Genomic DNA, 23,813 nt, shown 5'->3' with positions numbered 1-23,813 from the left:
GATGTAATGGTGTATGCTCGAGGGATCAACCACGAGTAAGACAACATTACGATTATCGTTGGTTCTAATTTGATTTGACGACAGCCCATGCACAAATCAAAAGATTGGATAAGACAATGACACCGACAATTGATCACAAGGATCAATCGATGAAGATATCATCTTTCTTCAACAAACACACAAACACAAGGATATCCCTTTAAATGAACTAAGTTAGGTAAGCTTTTATCTTCCAACTATCCAAGTTGTTGTCTAGCTCAACCAACTAGCTCAGGGGGTAACCAACACAGATTCTTGGAGAATGGCTGGTTTACAAGAAACCAACTTGATCACGAACTCCACATATCGGTCAGGGGATGACCTAGTGATACTTCCATGAAGATATCTGGAAAATCACGAACCACCAATATGTTAATAAGATCGAGAACAATCTTGCTTTTTAGGGCAAGACGATATGATCAAATGAGCGAGGATTTGGCAAAATCCTAACTCATCAATCGAAGGGTGCACCAGAAACAAGGACTAGGTAGCACAATCTATCTTAGAACGATGATTCAATAACCAACATGGTAAGAATGAAGTTAATGTCGTTTAACTACAAAGCAACAAGGCTACTAGGAGTATTGATTTCACACATCACGGTTCACTTGTCGGGATTCCGGTTGCAACAACAAGGAACCAAGGAGCGAATGATGATGGCGAGAAGTATCACTGCATCAAGAATTTATAAGAGTTGGTGCAATTATCATGACAGTCCTGGCATCAAGAGGGCAATACTTCAGGGTAGAACAGAATCAAAAGCTGGATTGGCATTTTGATCTGCGGAGCACAACTACTTTGACCCAATCCTAGACATGGATGAGGTACTGGAGTTGGTTTCTCCTAGTCATTCTGGAATAGAATGACGGACCATAAGAATAATAGACTTTGATGAACGAATGCAATGATATACCCTCGACTATCAATTGATAGACGAAGGTCAGAAACAACTAAGGAGGGACAACTCAAGGAACATATATCTTTCTGAGTTGTGGATTTATGGGTTAGTATGTCGAACGAGTTCAATATTTTTCTTCCGGATAACCCATGCAAAAAGGTAGAACTGGCAGAATCACAATTATGAATGGAGGACTCCTCAGGAGTACTCTAATGGTGATCTTTTGGTTCAAAGAACTTCTGCCTTAATGGTTCATGGTATTTGGAAGAAGGAAATACCACGGACCTTGAGATCTATCGCAAAGGTTACTAATATCCTAAAGGAACTAGCAACAATATCAACACGAAGTGAACAGAGTGATTCTTGGGTCAAGAGCACAGGAGTAGAATAGCTACTACTAAATGGCATCACGGGATGCTTTCAAGAATGATGGCCAAAATCATCACACTGGGGATACGAAAGCATTGCTAAATTCTCGAGGACACCTAGGGTCATAATACTAACTCCAACATACACGTCAAGGCAACGGAGTACCTCAACACACCGATTAGTGTGCTTAATCTGGCCCAAAATACAACGGGAACATGGAGGAAAGATTTGCAAGTGCATCAGACTGTTTAGAAACCTAGGAAGACTCAGACAGCATAACAGTTGTAATTGCTCAAAAAGATTTGAGACAACCTGCAAATATGGTGGCATAGCCACTCAACATCACAATATCAAAGTTCCGGGATCAACGGTCAACATACGGAAGTAGTAGGAACTGAACTGAGGCTTAAACTCAACAATCCTAGACAACGACGGTTTAGTAACACGTCGTCCTGAGAGATAGAAGAGAAGCATAGTTCTTAACCCCGTAGAAAAGATTAGATGACTCAGATCAGAAGGTCATGAGGATAAGGAGTAAAAAGAGCCTTACGTTCCCATCCAAAATCAATTCCCTTATATAACTAAAGCATTTCTAGACTCAACTTCGACCAGCTTGGCTTGGTAATCCTACAGGCAGTCAGGCTCTTAAGCCATGTCGCCGCCGTGGCCACAGGCGCATAAGCTCGATTCCGAGCGCGTCACCACACTCACCACGTTCCCAGGAGCCTAACGCACCACTCCCCACGCCTCACCGTGCCCCGTAGCTTCGGGTTCATCCTCGCCCGAACTCCAGCGACCGCCAAGGTCGTCGCCGGCATCGTTCCCGGCCTCCCCGAGCTCCACTTCCACCACCAAACGCTGCGGCTTGCTCCCAGCTACGCGTAGGACCAAACCGCAGTCGATTTGGTCGACTGTGGGCAAAACCCGAGCCCCTCCGCCGCATTTGTCGTCGCCGGCATCAAGCCACCGGCGAGTTGACCACGGCTGACCCGTGTGGGCCCAAGTTGACTTCCCCCTGAGCCTATGACAGGTGGGGCCGACCTGTTAATTAGGTTAGGATTAGTGCTAACTAATTTTAGTTAGTTTAAGTCACTGACATGTGGGCCCAGGCCCCACTGACATTTAGTTAGTATTAACTAAACTCTGTTAGTTAGCTGAGACACTGACAGACCGGGCCCACCAGTCAGGTTTGACCTGGGCTGGCGCCTTTGACTCGCTGACGTCACAGTGACGCAGTGCTGACGCAATTATTCATTTTCTGGATTTATTTTTATATAGGAAATTCCAGAAAATAGCCTAAACTTCTAAAAATCATAGAAAATCAACCATAGCTCCAAATCAAACAAATTATATATGAAAAATGATCAAAAAAAATTCAATCTATCCATCTGTAATGGTTTCATGCATGAGAAAACACTTTAACCTTGCTGTTTAGGTGAAACAAGCTAATACAATTATTATGCATAAGAGCTTAAGCTTTCATTTGAATCTTTGATTCAAATGGGACCCTTTCAACTTGTTTCACATTGCATTAGGCAGGACACATCATTTTGCCATGTCATAGCATGCATCATATTGTTTCATATTGCCATGTGTTGATTATACTCTGTGGTGTCTTTCGTGGTAGGTTCTGCCTCCGAGGATATCTCTGAGTATCCAACTGAAGGGCAGTACCCTACTACCACTCCATCAGGCAAGCAGCCCCATTGATCATATCAATACAATCCCATGTTCTCGTTTTGCTCTCATTTACTGCATTAAGACAACAACGTTTCAAACTGCTGTGTGCTACGGTAGTTGAACCCTTATCCTCTGCATGACCTGTCATTGCCATAGTAACTAGATGAAACCCACTAGCATGTGTAGGAGTTGGTTGAGCCATGTATGTGTTTCCTACCTTGCTATGCCTGCTATGCTTAGAGTTGTGTCAGGTCTGGTTCATCTGGGTGATGGGCTAGAGTGAAATGATTATGTCGGTAATGTGAGGGATGTGTTGAACATGATTTGGTAAAGATATCGATGAGAGGCCATGTAGGAGTACATGGTGGGTTGTTTCATTGAGGCCGTCCATAAGAACTGAGATCTGTATGCGTGATTTAAGATTCAGCTACTACCACACATTGGGCCCTGAAATATGACCCCGCTCGACTTACTTACCCCTCTCGTCCTCTGTCCAGGAGTTGAAACTAGTTTCTGGTGTTTGTAGGTTATGTGTTGGCGGCCGTGCGTAGCGCTAACCCTAGGGGTGGGCTATGATGCGGCAGATACACTGTGGCCGGGTATGTCGGGCACCCGTATGGCGTCTCGGGACCCTGTACACATCGTTTGGGGCCGTTGAGGACACCCCGGCCAAATTTCCTTGCGGATGGAACCTGAATAGGCGATAAACCTGGACTGGAGACTTGTGCGGTTAGTCAGGTCGTGGTCTACACCCACGTCGGCTTTCGCTTGAAGTCTGCCGAGCACATGTCGTGTGCAGACGCTAAGTGGTGGAAACATGTGTGACGAAGTACACCCCTACAGGGTAAAAAACTATTCGAATAGCCGCATCTGCGGTAAAGGACTACTTGGTTGCCTATACAGTTCATAGACAAGTTAATTGTTAGTACTAAAAGACTCAAGATAAGTGTGAGTACCGAGGATGGCTCTCTCGTAGGATGACAAGGGAGGATCTCCGGTGGAGTATTGTGTTGGTGATTAGTGGACTCGTGTGCAAAAACTATTTTACTAGTGGTGTCCCGTAGGATAGCTTAGCCAAGAGTCAAAGCTGGCTTGCTGCAATAACTCCACCACCTTCTTGAGAATGAGCATGTATAGTAGGTTCTGATGTAAGACTTGCTGAGTACCTTTGTACTCATGTTTGCTTAATTACTGTTTTTAGACGACAACACCGCCCCCTCCGATGGGTTTTATGTAGATCTCGACGTCGATGAGTGACTTGCCACCCAGGTGGTGATCCTGGCCATGGAGTGCCCTATGTAGATAGACTGGCTTCGAGAAGCCTTCTTTCTTTCTAGTGTCTGTACTCAGACTATTTGCTTCCGCATGTGCTTGTATGCTTGTATGACTTGAGTGTCGGGTCATGTGAGCCCTACCTGTATGAACATGTTATGTATGGCTCTCTGGAGCCTTAAAATAAAAGTACTTGAGTTGTAGAGTTTTGTTGTGATGCCATGTTGTATTTGCACATATCGAGCATATTGTGTGTATGATTGAAATGCTTGGTATGTGTGGGATCCGACAATCTAGTTGTTTATCCTTGGCAGCCTCTCTTAAGGGGAAATGTAGTCTAGTGCTCCTCGAGCCATAGTAGTCCGCTACAGCCCGGTTCACCGGAGTCCTGCTAGCCCAGCACTACTGCTCAGGACACTTGGCTGGCCGGCATGTGTTTCACTTCGTTCCTATGTCTGTCCCTTCGGGGAAATGTCACGCGGTGACTTCCGGAGTCCTATCTAGCCTGCTACAGCCCGGGTTCCCCGGAGTCCTGTTAGCCCAGTGCTACAGCCCGGATTCACTCGCTGATGACCGACATGCTCGATGTGATTCATGTATGCCTGTCTCCATAGGTCTGTGCCGCTTTGGGTTCATGACTAGCCATGTCGGCCCGGGTTCTCTGTCATATGGATACTAGCGACACTATCATATACGTGAGCCAAAAGGCGCAAACGGTCCCGGGCCATGGTAAGGCAACACCCGTGGGGATACCGTGCGTGAGGCCGCAATGTGATATGAGGTGTTACCGGCTAGATCGATGTGACTTGGAATCGGGGTCCTGACAGCGTTGGTATCATGCATGACACATGTGGGCGACTGCCGATGTGGCACACTTAATTAGTTCTAATGATCCAACTAATCAACCCTAGAGCCACTGACTAGTGGGCCCCATGCCTTAACTAACCCCAGAATTATTTTCTATTTAGTTTAGATTAAGACGGCCGGCCCCACACATCAGTTTACCATGCCACGTCAACATTGAACTGGCCCCACAGGTCAGCCTCTATTCCTGCCCCGTTACACTGACACGCGGGTCCCACTGGTCAGGTTTGACCAGGGCCAGCCCAATTGACCTGCTGACCGCAGGCTTATGTCATGCTGACGCAATAAGCTATTTCAATATTAAATCTAATTCAGGAAATTCCAGAAAATAACCAAAACTTCAAAAATTCATAGTAAATCAACCGTAACTCCAAATGAAATAAATATATATGAAAAATTATCAGAAAAATTCAAGGAATCCATCTGTATTAGTTTCATGCATGTTAGAACACTTTAACCTTGCTGTTTAGGTGAAACAAGTTAATGCACTAATATGACTTCAAAAATGGGTTTGCATTTGAATCTTTGGTTCAAATGGACTCATTTCAATATGTTCTAGCTTGAATTAGCCCAAAACACATTCATATTGCCATGTTATAGCATGCATCATATTGTTGCATATTGTCATGTGTTGATTGTGTTCTTTCTCAGTTGCCGATGTTTGTCCCCCCACAGTAGATGTTGATCGAGCGATGCATTCGATGACACTGATGTAGAGCTATACTATCTTCATAAGTGCCAGGCAAGCAAAACCCCCTTGTTCATTCCGATACAATCCCACTCTCTCGCTCAATATGTGCAATATGCATTTCAATGAACGCATACTGAAGATAGTATACTGAGGGGGGACAAACATCGACAACTGAGAAAGAACACAATCAACACATGACGATATGCAAAAATATGATGCATGCTATGACATGGCAATATGAATGTGTTTTGGGCTAATGCAAGCTAGAACATATTGAAATGAGTCCATTTGAACCAAAGATTCAAATGCAAACCCATTTTTTGAAGTCATATTAGTGCATTAACTTGTTTCACCTAAACAGCAAGGTTAAAGTGTTCTGACATGCATGAAACTAGTACATATGGATTCCTTGAATTTTTCTGATAATTTTTCATATATAATTTATTTCATTTGGAGTTACGGTTGATTTACTATGAATTTTTGAAGTTTTGGTTATTTTATGGAATTTCCTGAATTAGATTTAATCAAGAAATAGCTTATTGCATCAGCATGACATAAGCCTGCGGTCAGCAGGTCAACTGGGCTGCCCCTGGTCAAACCTGACCAGTGGAACCCGTGTGTTAGTGTAACGGGGCAGGAATAGAGGCTGACTTGTGGGGCCAGGTCAACGTTGACGTGGCATGGTCAACTGATGTGTGGGGCCGGCCGTCTTAATATAAACTAAACAAAAAATAATTCTAGGGTTAGTTAAGGCATGGGGCCCACTAGTCAGTGGCTCTAGGGTTGATTAGTGGGATCATTAGCACTCAACGAGCTACCTCGCAGAAGCGCCGGATTTGGGTTCCGAACTCCGCTCTTCCACCCGGTTATACACCGAGGCCATCTTGTTTGGCACCTCACCCAATTCAGCAGTATGCTCCACCCAGACCTATTGGTAGACCGCCTGTCGATGCGGGTCCACGTCCTACTTCAGGGACTTGCTTCACATGCGGAGAGCGAGGGCGCTATGCACGTGACTGCTCTCAAACCAATTATGCTCCACCCCAGCCTGAGAAGTCTGTTGGCCGTGGTAAGCCATCACGCAAGATGATTAGTGTCAAGTCAGCTCCCGCTGAACATGGATGTGTGCATCACGTCTCTGCTAAAGACGCTCATGATGATCTGGATGTAGTTCTTGGTACACTCCTTGTCAACTGTCATCCAGCTTCAGTTCTGTTCGATACTGGAGCATCTCACTCCTTCATATCAGAAGGCTATGCTCGTTTGCACGACATGTCATTTTGTCATATGCCAAATCCACTTGAAATCCAAACTCCAGGGTCTAGATGGAAAACTACCAGAATAAGCCATGGTAATGAAATTCTTGTTGACAGACTTGTATTCCTTGCATCACTTATAGCCCTCAAGTCTACGGATATTAACATCATCTTGGGTATGGACTGGATGAAAGCTCATCATGCCAAGATTGATTGTTAGACAAGGTCTGTCCAGCTTACACACCCATCTGGCAAGATAGTCACCGTCTCCACTAGAGTTGCAAAGCGTCAGCTCTATTCCCTTAATGCCAACCCTCTTCCAGACCTTGAAGATATTCCGGTAGTCCGTGACTTTACGGATGTCTTTCCAGAGGAACTGCCAGGTATTCCACCTGACAGAGATGTAGAGTTTGTCATAGATCTTATCCCAGGAACTGCTCCAATCTCTAGGAGACCTTACAAGATGGCACCCTTAGAACTAGCTGAGCTTAAGAAACAACTCGATGAATCCTTGCAAAAGGGTTTCATCCGTCCTAGTTCTTCTCCCTGGGCTTGCCCCGTTCTCTTCGTCAAGAAGAAGGATGGTACAGACCGAATGGTTGTAGATTATCGTCCCGTTAATTTGGTCATGATAAAGAACAAGTATCCGCTCCCCAGGATCAACGATTTGTATGATCAGCTCGTTGGATCCTCAGTCTTTTCCAAGATGAATTTGAGGTTAGGCTACCGCCAAATCAAGATCAGAAATGGGGACATTCCTAAGATGGCTTTTGTCACTCGTTATGGTCAGTACGAGTACAACGTCATGTCCTTTGGTCTAACCAATGCTCCAGCTACATTCTCTCGCTTGATGAACTCGATTTTCATGGAGTACTTAGATAAGTTCGTCGTGGTTTACCTCGATGATATTCTTATTTACTCGAAGAACGAGGAAGAGCATGTTGAACATCTTTGACTTGTGTTAGAGAAACTCAGAGAGCACCGCCTTTATGACAAGTTCTCCAAGTGCGAATTTTGGTTGCCAAAAGTGACCTACCGAGGCCACGTGATATCTGGTAAGGGCATTGCTATCAATCCCGAGAGAGTTCAGGCCGTTCTTGATTGGACTCCGCCTGAAACGGTTAAGCAAGTGTGGAGTTTCCTTGGTCTAGCCAGTTATTGTCGCCGCTTCGTGGAGAACTTCTCCAAAGTGGCCAAACCTCTCACGGAACTTCTCAAGAAAGATAAAAAGTTTGAGTGGACCCCACAGTGTGAGCACAGTTTTCAGGAACTGAAAAGACGCCTGACTTCTGCTCCCATACTTGTGCCACTAGATTTCACTAAGGACTTTGTTATCTATTGTGATGCCTCACGACAGGGACTAGGTTGCATTCTTATGCAAGATCGCCATGTGATTGCCTATGCATCTCGAGAGTTGCATCCACATGAGGAGAATTATCCTACACATGATCTAGAGCTTGCAGCCATAGTCTATGCACTTAAGACCTGGCGACACTACCTTCTTGGTAAGCGTTGCGAGATTTACACCGATCACCAGAGTCTCAAGTATATCTTCACCCAACTAGATTTGAACCTTAGGCAAAGACATTGGTTGGAGTTGATCTCAGATTATGACTTAGGGATTACCTACACCCCAGGCAAGGGAAATGTCATGGCTGATGCACTAAGTCATAAGTCCTATTGCAAAAATCTCATGTTGCAACAGGGCCAACCACTTCTCCATGAGGAATTCTGTAAGCTAAACCTTCACATCGCTCCTCACGGATTCCTTTCTACCTTGGTGGTGAAACCTACTCTTGTGGATCAGATCATCTCTGCTCAGAAGCAGGATACGGGAATTTCCCGGATCAAGAGAAACATTAACAAGGGAGTTGGTGGTAGTTTCTCTATAGATGATCGTGGTGTTGTTTTCTTTGAGAGTCGCTTGGTGGTTCCCAAGAATCAACATCTTCGACAATTAATCCTTAAGGAGGCGCATGAATCTCCTCTCACGATTCATCCCGGTAGTACTAAGATGTATCAGGACCTACGCCAGAGGTTCTGGTGGACTAGGATGAAGAGAGAAATTGCTCAGTTTATTGCTAACTGTGACGTTTGTCGTCGCGTTAAGGCAGAACATCAAAGGCCTGCTGGCACCCTTCAACCTTTAGCTATTCCTGAGTGGAAATGGGATAAAGTTGGTATGGACTTCATCACCGGCTTTCCCAGGACCAAGAAAGGGAATAATGCTATCTTCGTAGTCATTGATCGTCTTTCCAAAGTGGCTCACTTCCTACCTGTTCGAGAGAGTATCACCGCTAGTCAGCTCGCTGACTTATATATTTCTCGAATAGTGTCACTTCATGGTGTTCCACTAGAGATCAATTCAGACCGTGGCAGTCTTTTCACTTCTCATTTCTGGGAGAGTTTCCAAACTGCCATGGGCACCCATCTTTCCTTCAGTACCGCTTTCCACCCTCAATCAAGTGGTCAGGTGGAAAGGTTCAACCAAATTCTCGAAGGCATGCTTAGAGCTTGTGTTATCTCGTTCGGTATGGATTGGGAGAAGTGTCTTCCCTTCGCCGAGTTTGCTTATAACAATAGCTACCAATCTAGCCTCAAGAAAGCTCCTTTTGAGGTTATGTATGGACGAAGATGTCGAACACCTTTGAACTGGTCAGAAACCATTGAAAGACAGTTCTTTGGACCGGATATGATCCAAGAGGCAGAAGAGCAAGTTCGCATCATTCGTGAGAATTTGAAAACAGCCCAATCTCGTCAAAAGAGCCAGTATGACCGTAGTCATAAGGAAGTGGTTTATGAAGTTGGCGACAAAGCTTACCTTCGGGTTACCCCTTTGAAGGGTACCCATCGATTCGGTATCAAGGGCAAGTTGGCTCCTCGTTACATTGGTCCCTTTCTCATTCTCGCTAAACAAGGAGAGGTTGCTTACCAGTTGGAACTACCCCCACATCTTTCTCGAGTACATGATGTCTTCCACGTCTCTCAACTCAGGCATTGCTTCTTGGATCCCCTCCGCGGGGTGGACCACGAAACGCTTGATCTCCAAGATAACCTCACTTATTGAGAGTACCCCGTCCGCATTCTGGATCAAGCCGAGCGTGTCACTCGACGTCATAACATCAAGTTTCTCAAGGTTCAGTGGTCTCATCATTCCGAGAGAGAAGATACCTGGGAGCATGAAGATCGTCTTCGACTTGAGTACACCGCTTTCTTTCCGCCAACTCCTGAATCTCGGGACGAGATTCTTCCGAGTGGGGGCGAGTTGTCACATCCCTAGTTCTGGTATGACCTAGGCTAGCCTTCATGTTTGCATCATGTTTAAACTCCATTTAAAAATTGAAATGGGGATTTGTGAAACCCTCAAAATCATTTCTGAAAATGACCCAAGTAAAAATTGCTCCAAAGGGGTCCAAGAAAATGCTCATGTTGCCCTCTGAAAATATTGGACAGAGATAAAAATCAAACCAATATTTTTAGGAACTCATAAATATTTATTTTGGACATTTGGAATTAATCCAATAATTCTGAATTTTGGTGAGGGGCTTTGGAATAATCCCTTAGGCCCCTGCAAAAATTATCAGAAGAAAATAAAATGATTTAGTATTTTACTAAATCAGAAACAAATGTCAGAAAATAGAAAAGAAACGAAAATGGAAAATTGCTTACCTGGGTTACCGCGGCCTGGCACTGTGCAGCCGGCCTGGCCCAGTGGCCCAATAGGCCGGCCCAGCCGACTGGCCAGTGCCAGTCGTCCACCTCCCGCCAGGAGGACGCGCGCGCGTGGCCGCCGCGCGCGAGCACACGCCGGCCACCTCCTGCCTGCCTGCCTCACCCCCTCGGCGGCCTGGACGCCTCTGGCGTCGCCACGCTACCCCCCCCTCGTCTCTCTCTCTCTCGCTCTCTCTCGTCCCCATCCTCTCCCCTGTCTCTCTCCCTCACACGCACCGAACGCAGCCGCTCGACGTTGCCGCGGCCATCGCCTCTCTCTCGACCCCTCGCCGTGCCTGCGACCTCCGTCTTGACCTCCCCGACCTCCTCGACGAGCCACGAGGCCCCGGACGCGCTGCAATGCCAACTACGCCGTCGTCCTCGTCCTCTGCATCTGGTCACCGCCGATGTCGATTCGCCGTCACCAAGCCGTCCCCGAGCCCACCGAGCACCTCATCCGACTCCCTGTGAGCCACGCCATCTTTCCCCTCTCCTCTTGCGACCAAATTCGGCCCTATCTGCAACCCCCCGCTGCAACTGTGAGCTCACCGCCGCCGCGTTCGTTGATGCCGCAGCTAGCAACCTCGCCTGACCCAATCGAGCACATAGTCGTGCTCAGTGTGCTCCCAGGAGGCCATAGCACTGATTACCTCGCTCTCCTGACCACCGTAGCGTCGACTCCATCGATGGACGAACTCCGGCCACCACCGCGAGCTCCATTCCAGCGAGCTCCGGCCGTCCCCGCTGCCACCACATGTCGCGCTAGATGCGGGTGAGCTCCAACTCCCCGTAGTTGCCCTCGGCTGCTCGTTTGGGCCCCAGGGAAGCGATCCCGAGCCCCTCCGCCACACGGAATAGTCGCCGCCGGCCAAACGCCGGCGGGCTGACAGTGGGCCCTGGTGCCTTAAATCTTTTTGTTAAATTAGAAATAACCCCCTGTTTAACCTGTGACACTGACGTGTGGACCCCACACGTCAGGTTTGACCTGGTCAGCCGCCTTTGACCTGCTGACGCAATGCTGCTATCATGCTGACGCAATATATCTTTTCTGGTTTTAAAATAAATCAGGAATTTCCAGAAAATATTATAAACTTCAAAAATTCATAGAAATTCAACCGTAGCTCAGATTGAAATAAGTTATATATGAAAAATGATCAGAAAAATCCAATCTATCCATCTGTACCATTTTCATGCATGACAAACCAACCTATACATGTTGTATATATGAAAACACATAAATGGCATATTTAAGAGCTTAATTTGGAGTTGCAATTAAACCCTTGGTTCAAATGGACTTCAACCAAATAAATTCTAGATGCATTAACTCAAACAACATCACATACTCATGACATGTTCATGCATCATAATGTTGCATATGCTTGTGTTTGAGTTTCGACACTGTTCCTTCTCGATAGGTCCTGCTCCGGAGACCGATCCAGAGTACCTGTCAGTGGAGCAGTGCCCCCTGTTGATCTACCAGGCAAGCAACCCCCCTTGTTCATTCCGATACAATCCTACTCTCTCGCTCCTGCTCTCATTTATTGCATTAGGACAACAATGATTCAACTGCTACTTTATGCTGCGGTAGTTGAACCCATTCCTCTGCATGACCTGTCATTACCATAGTAAATAGTTAAAACCCACTAGCATGTGTAGGAGTTGATTGAGCCATGTTGTGTTCCTACCATGCTTTGCCTGCTATTGCTTAGAGTATGTCAGGTCTGATTCATCGGGAATGAATTGGAGTGTTACGATATGATCCGGTGCTGAGAGTTAAGCGTGTGAACACGATTTGGTAAAGGTAGCGGTGAGAGGCCATGTAGGAGTACATGGTGGGTTGTCTCATTGGGACCGTCCTTAAGAACTGAGTTCTATGTAAGTTGTCCAATGACTAGCTACTACCACACATTGGGCTCCGGGCGCTCCAAGCTCTCTCGACTTATTAACCGCCTTGATCTCTGTCCAGGAGTTGCAAATAGTTTCTGGTGTTTATAGGTAGTGCTATTTTTCGACCGAGTGGCACCCGGCGGGGTGGACTTGGCACAGACTAGGCACACGTGGCCCGGTGTACCGAGTGGCACCCGGATGGTGGGCTCGGGAACCCTATACACATCGTTTGGGGCCGTGAGCGAAACCCCGGCCGGATCTCCTTGCGGATGGAACCCGAATAGGCGATAAACCTAGACTAGAGTCTTGTGTGGTTAGTCAGGTCGTGGCTGACACCCTCGCCAGGCTTCCGCTTGAAGGTTGCCGAGATACATGACGTGTATATGGTGATAAGTGGTGAGAGTGTGTGTGAAGAAGTACACCCCTGCAGGGTTATCATGATCTATTCGAATAGCCGTGTCCTCGGTTATGGACTTCTTGGATGCTTATGTGGTACATAGACAACTTAAAGTGGACACTCTAAAATGCTTAAGACAAGTGTGAGTGCTATGGATGGCCTTCTCGTAAGGAGACGGGGATGAATCCATAGTAGTGTATTGATGTGGTGATTAGTGGACTCGTGTGCGCTGCCTCACCGCAAAGAAGTTTCTCGTAGTCGTAGAACAGGATAGCCACTGAGTCAAAGCTGGCTTGCTGCAACTAAACCCCACATTACCTTCTTGATACAAATGCATGTATGATAGGATCTGATGTAAGCCTTGCTGAGTACCTTTGTACTCACGTTTGCTTTATTTATGTTTTGCAGGTGAGACATCTGTCTCACTAGTAGTACCGCTTGGACTTCCATGAGTAGCTTGTTACCTCAGCTACGATCTTGTTCCCTTGGGAGGGACTTGTAGATAGTCAGGCTTCTGAGCCTTTTTTCTTTTGTAGTTGTTTGTACTCATACGTGTAATGCTTCCGTTGCTTGTATGCTTTGAATGATGGGTCATGTGACCCCTATTTGTATTTAATGCTATGTGGCTCTTCTGGGCCTTTATCTATTTGAGTTTGCGTTATGTTGTGATGCCATGTTGTACAGCACATACTTGCATGTTATGCGTACATGTGACGTGTATTGCTATGTGTGGGATCCGACAATCTAGTTGTTTATCCTTGGCAGCCTCTCTTACGGGGAAATGTAGTCTAGTGCTTCCTTGAGCCATAGTAGTCTGCTACAGCCCGGTTCACCGGAGTCCTGCTAGCCTAGCACTACTGCTTAGGACACTTGACTGGCCGGCATGTGTTTCACTTCATTCCTGTGTCTGTCCCTTCGGGGAAATGTCACGCGATGACATCCGGAGTCCTGCCTAGCCTGCTACAGCCCGAGTTCCTGGAGTCCTGTTAGCCCAGTGCTACAGCCTGGATTCACACGCTGCTGACCGACATGCTCGATGTGAATCATGTATGCCTGTCCCCATAGGTTAGTGCCGTTTTGGGTTCACGACTAGCCATGTCGGCCCGGGTTCTCTGTCATATGGATGCTAGCGATACTATCATATACGTGAGCCAAAAGGCGCAAACGGTCCCGAGCCATGGTAAGGCGACACCCGTGGGAATACCGTGCGTGAGGACGCAAAGTGATATGAGGTGTTACATGCTAGATCGGTGTGACTTAGAATCGGGGTCCCGACATATGAAGTCTATCACCAGGCCGGACTCAGCCGTTTTGAGTGGTTTAGCCTCTATCCACTTAGTGAATTTGTCCACCATAACCAGTAGATATTTTTTCTTATGGCTTCCCCCTTTAAGGGGTCCAACCATGTCGAGTCCCCAGACCACGAAAGCCAAGTGATGGGGATTGTTTGTAGGGCAGTGGGGGCATATGGCTTTGATTGGCAAAGAGTTGGCTTCCGACGCAATGTTGGACAAGGTCATGTGCATTCGCTCGGGCCATCGGCCAATAAAACCCTGTACAGAAGACCTTGCTAACAAGGGCCCGAGTTGCGGCGTGGTGCCGCCGAGTCCGGCATGAATTTCAGCCAAGAGCTGCCACCCCTCTTCCTCGGATATACATTGTTGAAGGACTCCAGTGGCGCTTTTATTGTAGAGTTCTCCATCATGAACCTTGTAGGCCTTCGAACGCCAGACAATGCGGCGGACCTCATACTGGTCCTCAGGAAGCTCCTTCCTATTAAGGTAGGCCGGGAAGGGTTCGTTCCATGGGGCAATGACTGCCATGATGAGATGCGCTGATGGTGTTATGTCGATGTTTCCGGGATCTGGGGTTATGTTTGGGTCCAGACTAGTGTTGTCGTTTCCCCCCTGCCACACCACGGATGGCTTGAAGAGCCTTTCCAGGAAGGTATTAGGTGGGACGGGGTCGCGCTTAGCGCCAATACGAGCAAGAACATCGGCCGCTTGATTACTTTCTCGAGCCACGTGATGGAACTCGAGCCCCTCGAACCGGGCCAACATTTTTATGAATGCGTTGCGATACGCTGCCATCTTCAGATCTTTAGCGTCAAAATATCCATTTATTTGAGATATTGCAAGGTTTGAGTCCCCGCGCACTTCTAGGCGTTGTATGCCCATGGAGACAGCCATTCGGAGACCATGCAATAAGGCCTCATATTCGGCTGCGTTATTGGAGTCTGTGTATAGTATTTGTAGAACATACTGGACGATGTCTCCGGTAGGGGCGTTAAAATGACACCCGCTCCTAACCCTGCCAGCATTTTGGAGCCGTCGAAGTGCATGACCCAATTGGAGTATATGTCGTACTCTCTAGGGAGCTCGGCCTCTGTCCATTCGGCGATGAAGTCGGCCAGAACTTGGGATTTGATAGCTCGACATGGTTTGTATGTGATGTCGAATGGCAAGAGTTCAATGGCCCATTTGGCAATCCGGCCCGTAGCATCGCGGTTGTTTATAATGTCATTGAGTGGTACTTCGGAGGCCATCGTGATCGAACACTCTTGGAAGTAGTGACGGAGCTTTCAGGATGCCATGAAGATCGCGTATGCTATTTTTTGATAATGAGGGTACCGGGATTTGCATGGTGTAAGGACAGTAGACACGTAGTATACTGGCTTCTGAAGCGGGAATTTATGTTCGCCCTGTTCTCGTTCAACGACGAGTACGGCGCTCACCACCTGATGTGTTGTCGATATGTATAATAACATCAGTTCGCCGGCGTTTGGTGCGGCCAGGATTGGATTGCTCGCAAGAAGGGTTTTTATTTCTTCCAGTCCGACTGTTGCCGCGTCCGTCCACTCGAAGTGGTCGGTCCGCCGTAGAAGGCGATAGAGTGCCAGTGCATTTTCTCCTAATCTAGAGATAAAGCGGCTTAGAGCTGCCACACAACCTGCAAGTTTTTGAACTTGTTTAAGGTTTGTTGGCTTATCCAATTGTGACAAAGCTCGGATTTTGGCTGGGTTTGCTTCGGTTCCCCTATTGGAGACGATGAAGCCCAGCAGTTTTCCAGTGGGGACGACGAAGACACACTTTTCCGGGATGATCTTGATGTCATACGCCCTGAGGTTGTCGAAGGTAAGACGTAAGTTGTCAGGACCCCGATTCCAAGTCACATCGATCTAGCCGGTAACACCTCATATCACATTGCGGCCTCACGCACGGTATCCCACGGGTCTCGCCTTACCATGGCCCGGGACCGTTTGCGCCTTTTGGCTCACGTATATGATAGTGTCGCTAGCATCCATATGACAGAGAACCCGGGCCGACATGGCTAGTCGTGAACCCAAAGCGGCACAGACCTATGGAGACAGGCATACATGAATCACATCGAGCATGTCGGTCATCAGCGAGTGAATCCGGGCTGTAGCACTGGGCTAATAGGACTCCGCGGAACCCGGGCTGTAGCAGGCTAGGCAGGACTCCGGATGTCACCGCGTGACATTTCCCCGAAGGGACAAACATAGGAACGAAGTGAAACACATGTCGGCCAGTCAAGTGTCCTGAGCAGTAGTGCTGGGCTAGCAGGACTCCGGTGAACCGAGTTGTAGCGGACTACTATGGCTCGAGGAACACTAGACTACATTTCCCCAGAAGAAAGGCTGCAAGGATAAACAACTAGATTGTCGGATCCCGCCCATACCAAGCATTTCAATCATACACACAATATGCCCGATATGAGTACATACAACATGGCATCATAACAAAACTCTACAACTCAAGTACTTTATTTAAAGGCTCCAGAGAGCCATACATAACAAGTTCATACAGGTAGGGGTCACATGACCCGACACTCAACTCATACAATCATACAAGCACAAGCGGAAGCAACTAGTCTGAGTACAGACACTAGAAAGAAAGAAGGCTTCTCGAAGCCTGTCTATCTACATAGGGCCCTCCATGGCCAGGATCACCACCTGGGTTGCTAGTCACTCGTCGACATCAAGGTCTACATAGAACCCATCGAAGGGGGCAGTGTTGTCGTCTGAAAATAGTAATTAAGCAAACATGAGTACAAAGGTACTCAGCAAGTCTTACAACAGAACCTACTATACATGCTCATTCTCAAGAAGGTGGTGGGGTTATTGCAGCAAGCCAGCTTTGAATCTTGGCTAGGCTATCCTACGGAACTCCACTAGTAAAATAGTTTTCGCACATGAGTCCACTACTCACCAACACAATACTCCACCGGGGATCCTCCCTCGTCATCCTACGAGAGGGCCATCCTCGGTACTCACACTTATCTTGAGTCTTTTAGTAGTAACCATTAACTTTTCTATGAACTGTATAGGCAACCAAGTAGTCCTTTACCGCGGACGTGGCTATTCGAATAGTTTATACCCTGCAGGGGTGTACTTCTTCATACACGCTTTCACCACTTACCGTCGTTTACACGACATGTACTCGGCAACCTTCAAGCAGAAGCCCAACGAGGGTGTCGGCCACGGCCTACCCAAACACTCAAGTCTCTAGTACAGGTGTATCGCCTATCCAAGTTCCATCCGCAGGGAGTCCAGCCGAGGTTTCCCCATACGGCCCCAACCGATGTGAACAGGGTTCCCGAGACACCAAACGGGTGACTCGGTACACTGTGCCACGGTGTATCTACCGCAACATAGCCCACCCCTAGGGTCAGCGCTACGCACGGCCACCAACACATAACCTACAAACACCAGAAACTATTTGCAACTCCTAGACAGAGTACTAGGGTGATTAAGAAGCCGAGAGGGTCCATTGGTTTCGGGCCCAATGTACGGTAGTAACTGCATCTTAAATCACACATACAGATCTCAGTTCTTATGGACGGCCTCAATGAAACAACCCACCATGTACTCCTACATGGCCTCTCATCGATACCTTTACCAAAACATGTTCAACACATCCCTCACATTACCGACATAATCATTTCACTCTAGCCCATCACCCAGATGAACCAGACCTGACACAACTCTAAGCATAGCAGGCATAGCAAGGTAGGAATCACATACATGGCTCAATCAACTCCTACACATGCTAGTGGGTTTCATCTAGTTACTGTGGCAATGACAGGTCATGCAGAGGATAAGGGTTCAACTACCGTAGCACACAACAGTTTGAATCACGTTGTCTTAATGCAGTAAACAAGAGCAGAAGCGAGAACATGGGTTTGTATCGGAATGATCAATGGGTTTCTTGCCTGTTGTAGTGTTAGTAGGGTACTGCCCTTCAGACGGATACTCGGGGTTATCCTCGGAGGCAGAACCTACCATGAAAGACACACCGGACATAATCAACACATGGCAATATGCAACAATATGATGCATGCTATGACATGGCAAGATGAAAGTGTCTTGGCCTAATGCAAGCTAAAACGGAAGGGGATGAACTCATTTGAATCAAAGATTCAAATGTTAGCTCATTAAACATAGCCTTATTAGTGTATTATCTTATTCTGCTTAAACAGCAAGGTTAACTTGTTTTGTCATGCATGAAACCATTACAGATGGATATATTGAATTTTTCTGATGATTTTTGATATATAAATCTTTGCATTTGGAGCTATGGTTGATTTTCTATGATTTTTAGAAGTTTTGGCTATTTTCTGGAATTTCCTATTAAAGAATAAATCCAGTAATTGAATTAATGCGTCAGCATGACATAGGTGTGACGTCAGCGGGTCAACTGGGTCGGCTAGGTCAAACCTGACTGGTGGGCCCTGTCTGTCAGTGACTCAGCTAATTAACAGAATTAAATTAACACTAATTAGCTGTAAGTGGGGCCTGGGCCCACATGTCAGTGACTAAACTAATTAAAATTAGTTAAAACTAATCCTAAACTAATTAGTAGACCAGCCCCACCTGTCATAGACTCAGGGGGGGTCAACCTGGGCCCACATAGGGTCAAACATGGTCAACTCGCCGGCGTCTAGCCGCCGGCGAGGCTAGACGCGGCGGAGCAGCGCGGGATTTGCACTCCGGTGACCAAAAGGGCGGCGGAGACTATCTACGTGATGCGGGAAGGAAGCCACGTCGAGTGGTGGTAGTGGGTGGAGCTGGGGTGGCCGGAAACATCGCCGGCGACGAGTTTGGCGGCGGTCGGAGCTCGGGTGAGGTCGAGCTAGTCGCTAGGGGGCACGGGGAGGCGCGTGGATTGGTGCGTTGAGATCCTGGAGGTGCGGTAGGACTAGTGGACAGGGTGGCGCGGCCATTGGGTGGCTGGAGCCTCGTCGGCGATGAGCTCCGCGGCGGTGCGTGCGGGTGAGCTATGTGCGGTCGCTACGGGGCTCGAGAGAGAGAACGGAGAGGGTGGGGAGGTGGCTGAGCTCACGGGGGTCTCGTCGAGGCAGTCGGAGAGGTCGGGGATGAGCTAATGCGGCAGGGACGGCGAAGGGGATCTCCGGTGGCCGGAGTTGAGGACGAGCTCGGTGCAGCATCTCCGGGGAGAGCGAGCGCTCGGGGCTCGGCCCACTTGATGTAGTCGACGACGGCGGAGCTTCCTGGCATGACGATGCAACGAATGGACGGCGGTGGCTGCGGTTGAGCTTGTCGGCGGCGACGGCTGCGCTCGGCAGGGAGATGGGGAGAGAGCCAGAGAGAGGGAGAGGCCACGGGGAGAGTGGGAAGAAAGAGAGGGAGACGTGGGGGTCGGCGTGGCACTCGTAGACGCCTCCAGGGTGTCGGCGGAAGCAGGAGGTGGCCGGCGTGTGGCCGCGAGCGCCGGCCACGCGCTCCTCGTCCTCCTGGCGAGAGGAGGAGGACGACTGGCATGAGCCAGTGGACTGGACCGAGCCGGGTGGGCTAGTGGGCTGCGCCAGGTAAGTCCCTGTTCTTTCTCTCCTTTTCTGTTTTTTTATTTATTTATTATTTCTGTAACTTCAGGGCTTTATTAAAAATGCCAGGGCATTACCATAAATCATAAAATTAATCATGGCCACTGCTTAGAATATATCCAGCAGCAAACATTTTAGTTTATGATTATTTGAGCACTTAAAATATTTTATAGCATTTAAATGCCGAAATGCAAATGCCATAAGGATTAATCCAATGACCTTAGATGTCCTAGAAAAATGTGCACCATTTTTGTCAAAGGTTTAAACCCAAAACAAAAAGGGTGGGCTTTTTAGAAGGGCATTTCAGGTTCATTGAAAAAGTTTTTAGTAAACCCTAGTTGTTCCAGGGGGGTGCTGGGGGTTCTGTCATCCCCATTTCAAATTTAAAAGGAATTTAAACATGATGCACACTCTAATGCTTAAACTAGCTAGAGTTTGAAACTCACCCCCACTCAAAAGAATCTCGTCCCGAGATTTAGGATCCTCCGGAAAGAAGGTGGGGTACTCGAGTCGAAGACTATCCTCCCTTTCCCAAGTGGCTTCTTTCTCGGAATGGTGTGACCATTGAACCTTGAGAAACTTGATATTATGACGTCGAGTGGTACGCTCGGCTTGATCAAGGATACGAACGGGAAATTCCCGATATGAGAGGTTATCTTGTAGATCAAGCGTTTCGTGGTCCACTCCACGGATAGGATCCGCGAAGCAACGCCTGAGTTGAGAAACGTGGAAGACATCGTGAACTCCGGAAAGATGTGAAGGTAGTTCCAATTGGTAGGCAACTTCTCCTCGTTTGGCGAGAATGCGAAAGGGTCCAATGTAACGAGGAGCCAATTTGCCTTTGATACCGAAACGATGGGTTCCCTTTAACGGAGTAACCCGAAGGTAAGCCTTCTCGCCGACTTCATAAGTCATAAGCTTATGTTTACGATCATATTGACTCTTTTGACGAGATTGGGCTGTTTTCAATTTCTCACGAATAACGCGAACCTGTTCTTCTGCTTCCTGAATCATATCCGGGCCAAAGAGTTGTCTTTCCCCGGTTTCTGACCAGTTAAGAGGCGTTCGACATTTTCCTCCATAGAGAACTTCGAAAGGAGCCTTGCCCAAGCTAGCTTGATAACTATTGTTGTAAGCAAACTCCACGAATGGAAGGCATTTCTCCCAACCCATTCCGAACGAGATGATAGAGGCTCGGAGAATATCTTCCAGAATTTGATTGACTCGTTCTACTTGACCACTTGATTGAGGATGGAAGGCGGTGCTAAAAGAGAGACGAGTTCCCATAGCATTTTGGAAACTTTCCCAAAATCGAGAGGTGAAGAGACTCCCACGGTCTGAGTTAATTTCCAATGGAACGCCATGAAGAGACACTATTCGGGAGATGTACAAGTCAGCTAGCTGGCTAGCGGTGATACTCTCACGAACAGGTAGGATATGGGCTACCTTGGAAAGACGGTCGATCACGACGAAGATGGCATTATTCCCTCTCTTGGTCCTGGGAAACCCAGTGATGAAATCCATACTGATTTTATCCCATTTCCACTCGGGAATAGCCAAAGGTTGAAGGGTGCCAGCAGGCCGTTGATGCTCTGCTTTAACACGACAACAAACGTCGCAATTAGCAATGTATTGAGCGATTTCTCTCTTCATCCTAGTCCACCAAAACCTCTGGCGTAGGTCTTGATACATTTTAGTACTACCGGGATGAATGGTGAGAGGGGATTTATGAGCTTCCTTAAGGATCGGCCGCCTCAGGTTTCGTGCCTTTGGAACCACTAAGCGGTTTCCAAAGTATACGACACCTTGATCATCAACGGAGAAACAATTCGCGACTCCTTTCTTAATGCTTCTCTTAATACGGGAGATTCCTGGATCTACCTTCTGTGCCTTGATGATCTGATCCGTAAGGGTAGGTTTCGCCACCAGTGTGGACAGGAATCCTCGAGGAACAATGTGAAGATTGAGTTTACGAAATTCCTCGTGGAGAAGTGGTTGACTTTGGTGTAACATCAGGTTATTACAATAAGATTTACGACTTAGCGCATCAGCCATGACATTGGCTTTGCTCGGGGTGTAAGTTATTCCTAAGTCGTAATCTGAGATCAACTCGACTCAACGTCTTTGCCTGAGATTCAAATCTGGTTGGGTGAAGATATATTTCAAACTTTGGTGATCGGTGAAGATCTCGCAACGATTACCAAGGAGTTAATGTCGCCAAGTTTTGAGTGCATGGACTACAGCTGCAAGCTCTAGATCATGTGTGGGATAGTTTTCCTCATGTGGGTGTAATTGCCGTGAAGCATAGGCAATTACCTAACGATCCTGCATGAGTATGCAACCTAGTCCTTGTCACGAGGCATCGCAATAGATAACAAAGTCCTTGGAGAAATCTGGTGGTACCAGTATGGGAGCAGATGTCAGGCGTCTTTTCAGTTCCTGAAAGCTGAACTCGCACTGTGGGGTCCACTCGAAGTTTTTATCTTTCTTGAGGAGTTCAGTTAGAGGTTTAGCAACCTTGGAGAAATTCTTGACGAAGCAGCGGCAATAGCTCGCTAAGCCAAGGAAGCTCCGGACTTGCTTGACCGTCTCAGGTGGAGTCCAATCAAGGACATCTTGAACTTGCTCGGGATTGACACCAATACCCTTACCAGAGATTACATGGCCTAGATAGGTCACTTCTGGCAACCAAAATTCACACTTGGAGAATTTGGCATAAAGGCGATGCACTCGAAGTTTCATCAATACCAGCCTTAGATGTTCGGCATGTTCCTCTTCATTCTTGGAGTAGGTGAGTATGTCATCGAGATAAACTACGACGAATTTATCCAAATACTCCATGAAGACCGAGTTCATTAACCGGGAGAAGGTGGCTGGGGCATTGGTTAAACCGAAGGACATAACGGTGTACTCGTATTGGCCATAACGGGTAACAAAGGCCGTTTTGGGAATGTCCCCGTTTCTGATTTTGATTTGATGGTAGCCCAACCTCAAATCCATCTTGGAAAAGACTGAGGATCCAGCGAGCTGATCATACAGATCGTTGATCCTGGGAAGCGGATACTTGTTCTTGATGGTGACCAAGTTGACAGGTCGGTAATCTACAACCATTCGATCCGTTCCATCCTTCTTCTTAACAAAGAGGACGGGGCAAGCCCAAGGAGAGGAACTAGGACGGATGAAACCCTTTTTCAAGGACTCATCGAGTTGGTTCTTAAGCTCGGCTAGTTCTAAGGGTGCCATCTTGTAGGGTCTTCTAGAAATTGGAACGGTTCCTGGAACAAGGTCTATCACGAACTCGACATCCCTGTCAGGTGGAACACCTGGCAGTTCCTCGGGAAAGACATCCGGGAAGTCCCGGACTACCGGAACATCCTCAAGGTCTGGAAGGGGGTTGGCATATAGGGAGTAAAGTTGGCGCTTGGCCACTCGAGTTAAGACATTGACTGTCTTGCCCGATGAATGAGTAAGTTGAACGGTTCTAGTGGCACAATCAATCTTAGCATAATGAGCTGACATCTAGTCCATACCCAAGATGATGTTTATGTCCGAGGACTTGAGAGCTATTAAGGATGCAAGGAAGACAAGTCTATCGACAAGAATTTCGTTCACATGGCTTACTCTAGAAGTTTGCCATTTGGAACCCGGAGTTTGAATTACCATGGAAGTGGGCATGTCACAGAATGTCGTGTTATGCAATCGAGCATAGTTCTCTGATATGAATGAATGAGATGCTCCAATATCGAAAAGAACAGATGCCGGATGGCAGTTAACAAGGAGCGTACGAAGAACGACGTTAGGATCCTCGTGAGCCTCCTCGGCTGAGACATAGTTGACATGGCCACGTGCAGTGGTGACCGGCTTGGCGTAGAATGTCTGTCCCGC

Source organism: Triticum urartu, chromosome 3 (genome assembly GCF_003073215.2).
Source record: "Triticum urartu cultivar G1812 chromosome 3, Tu2.1, whole genome shotgun sequence".
Classification (NCBI taxonomy): Eukaryota; Viridiplantae; Streptophyta; class Magnoliopsida; order Poales; family Poaceae; genus Triticum; species Triticum urartu.
Note: the sequence above shows the minus strand (reverse complement) of the source record.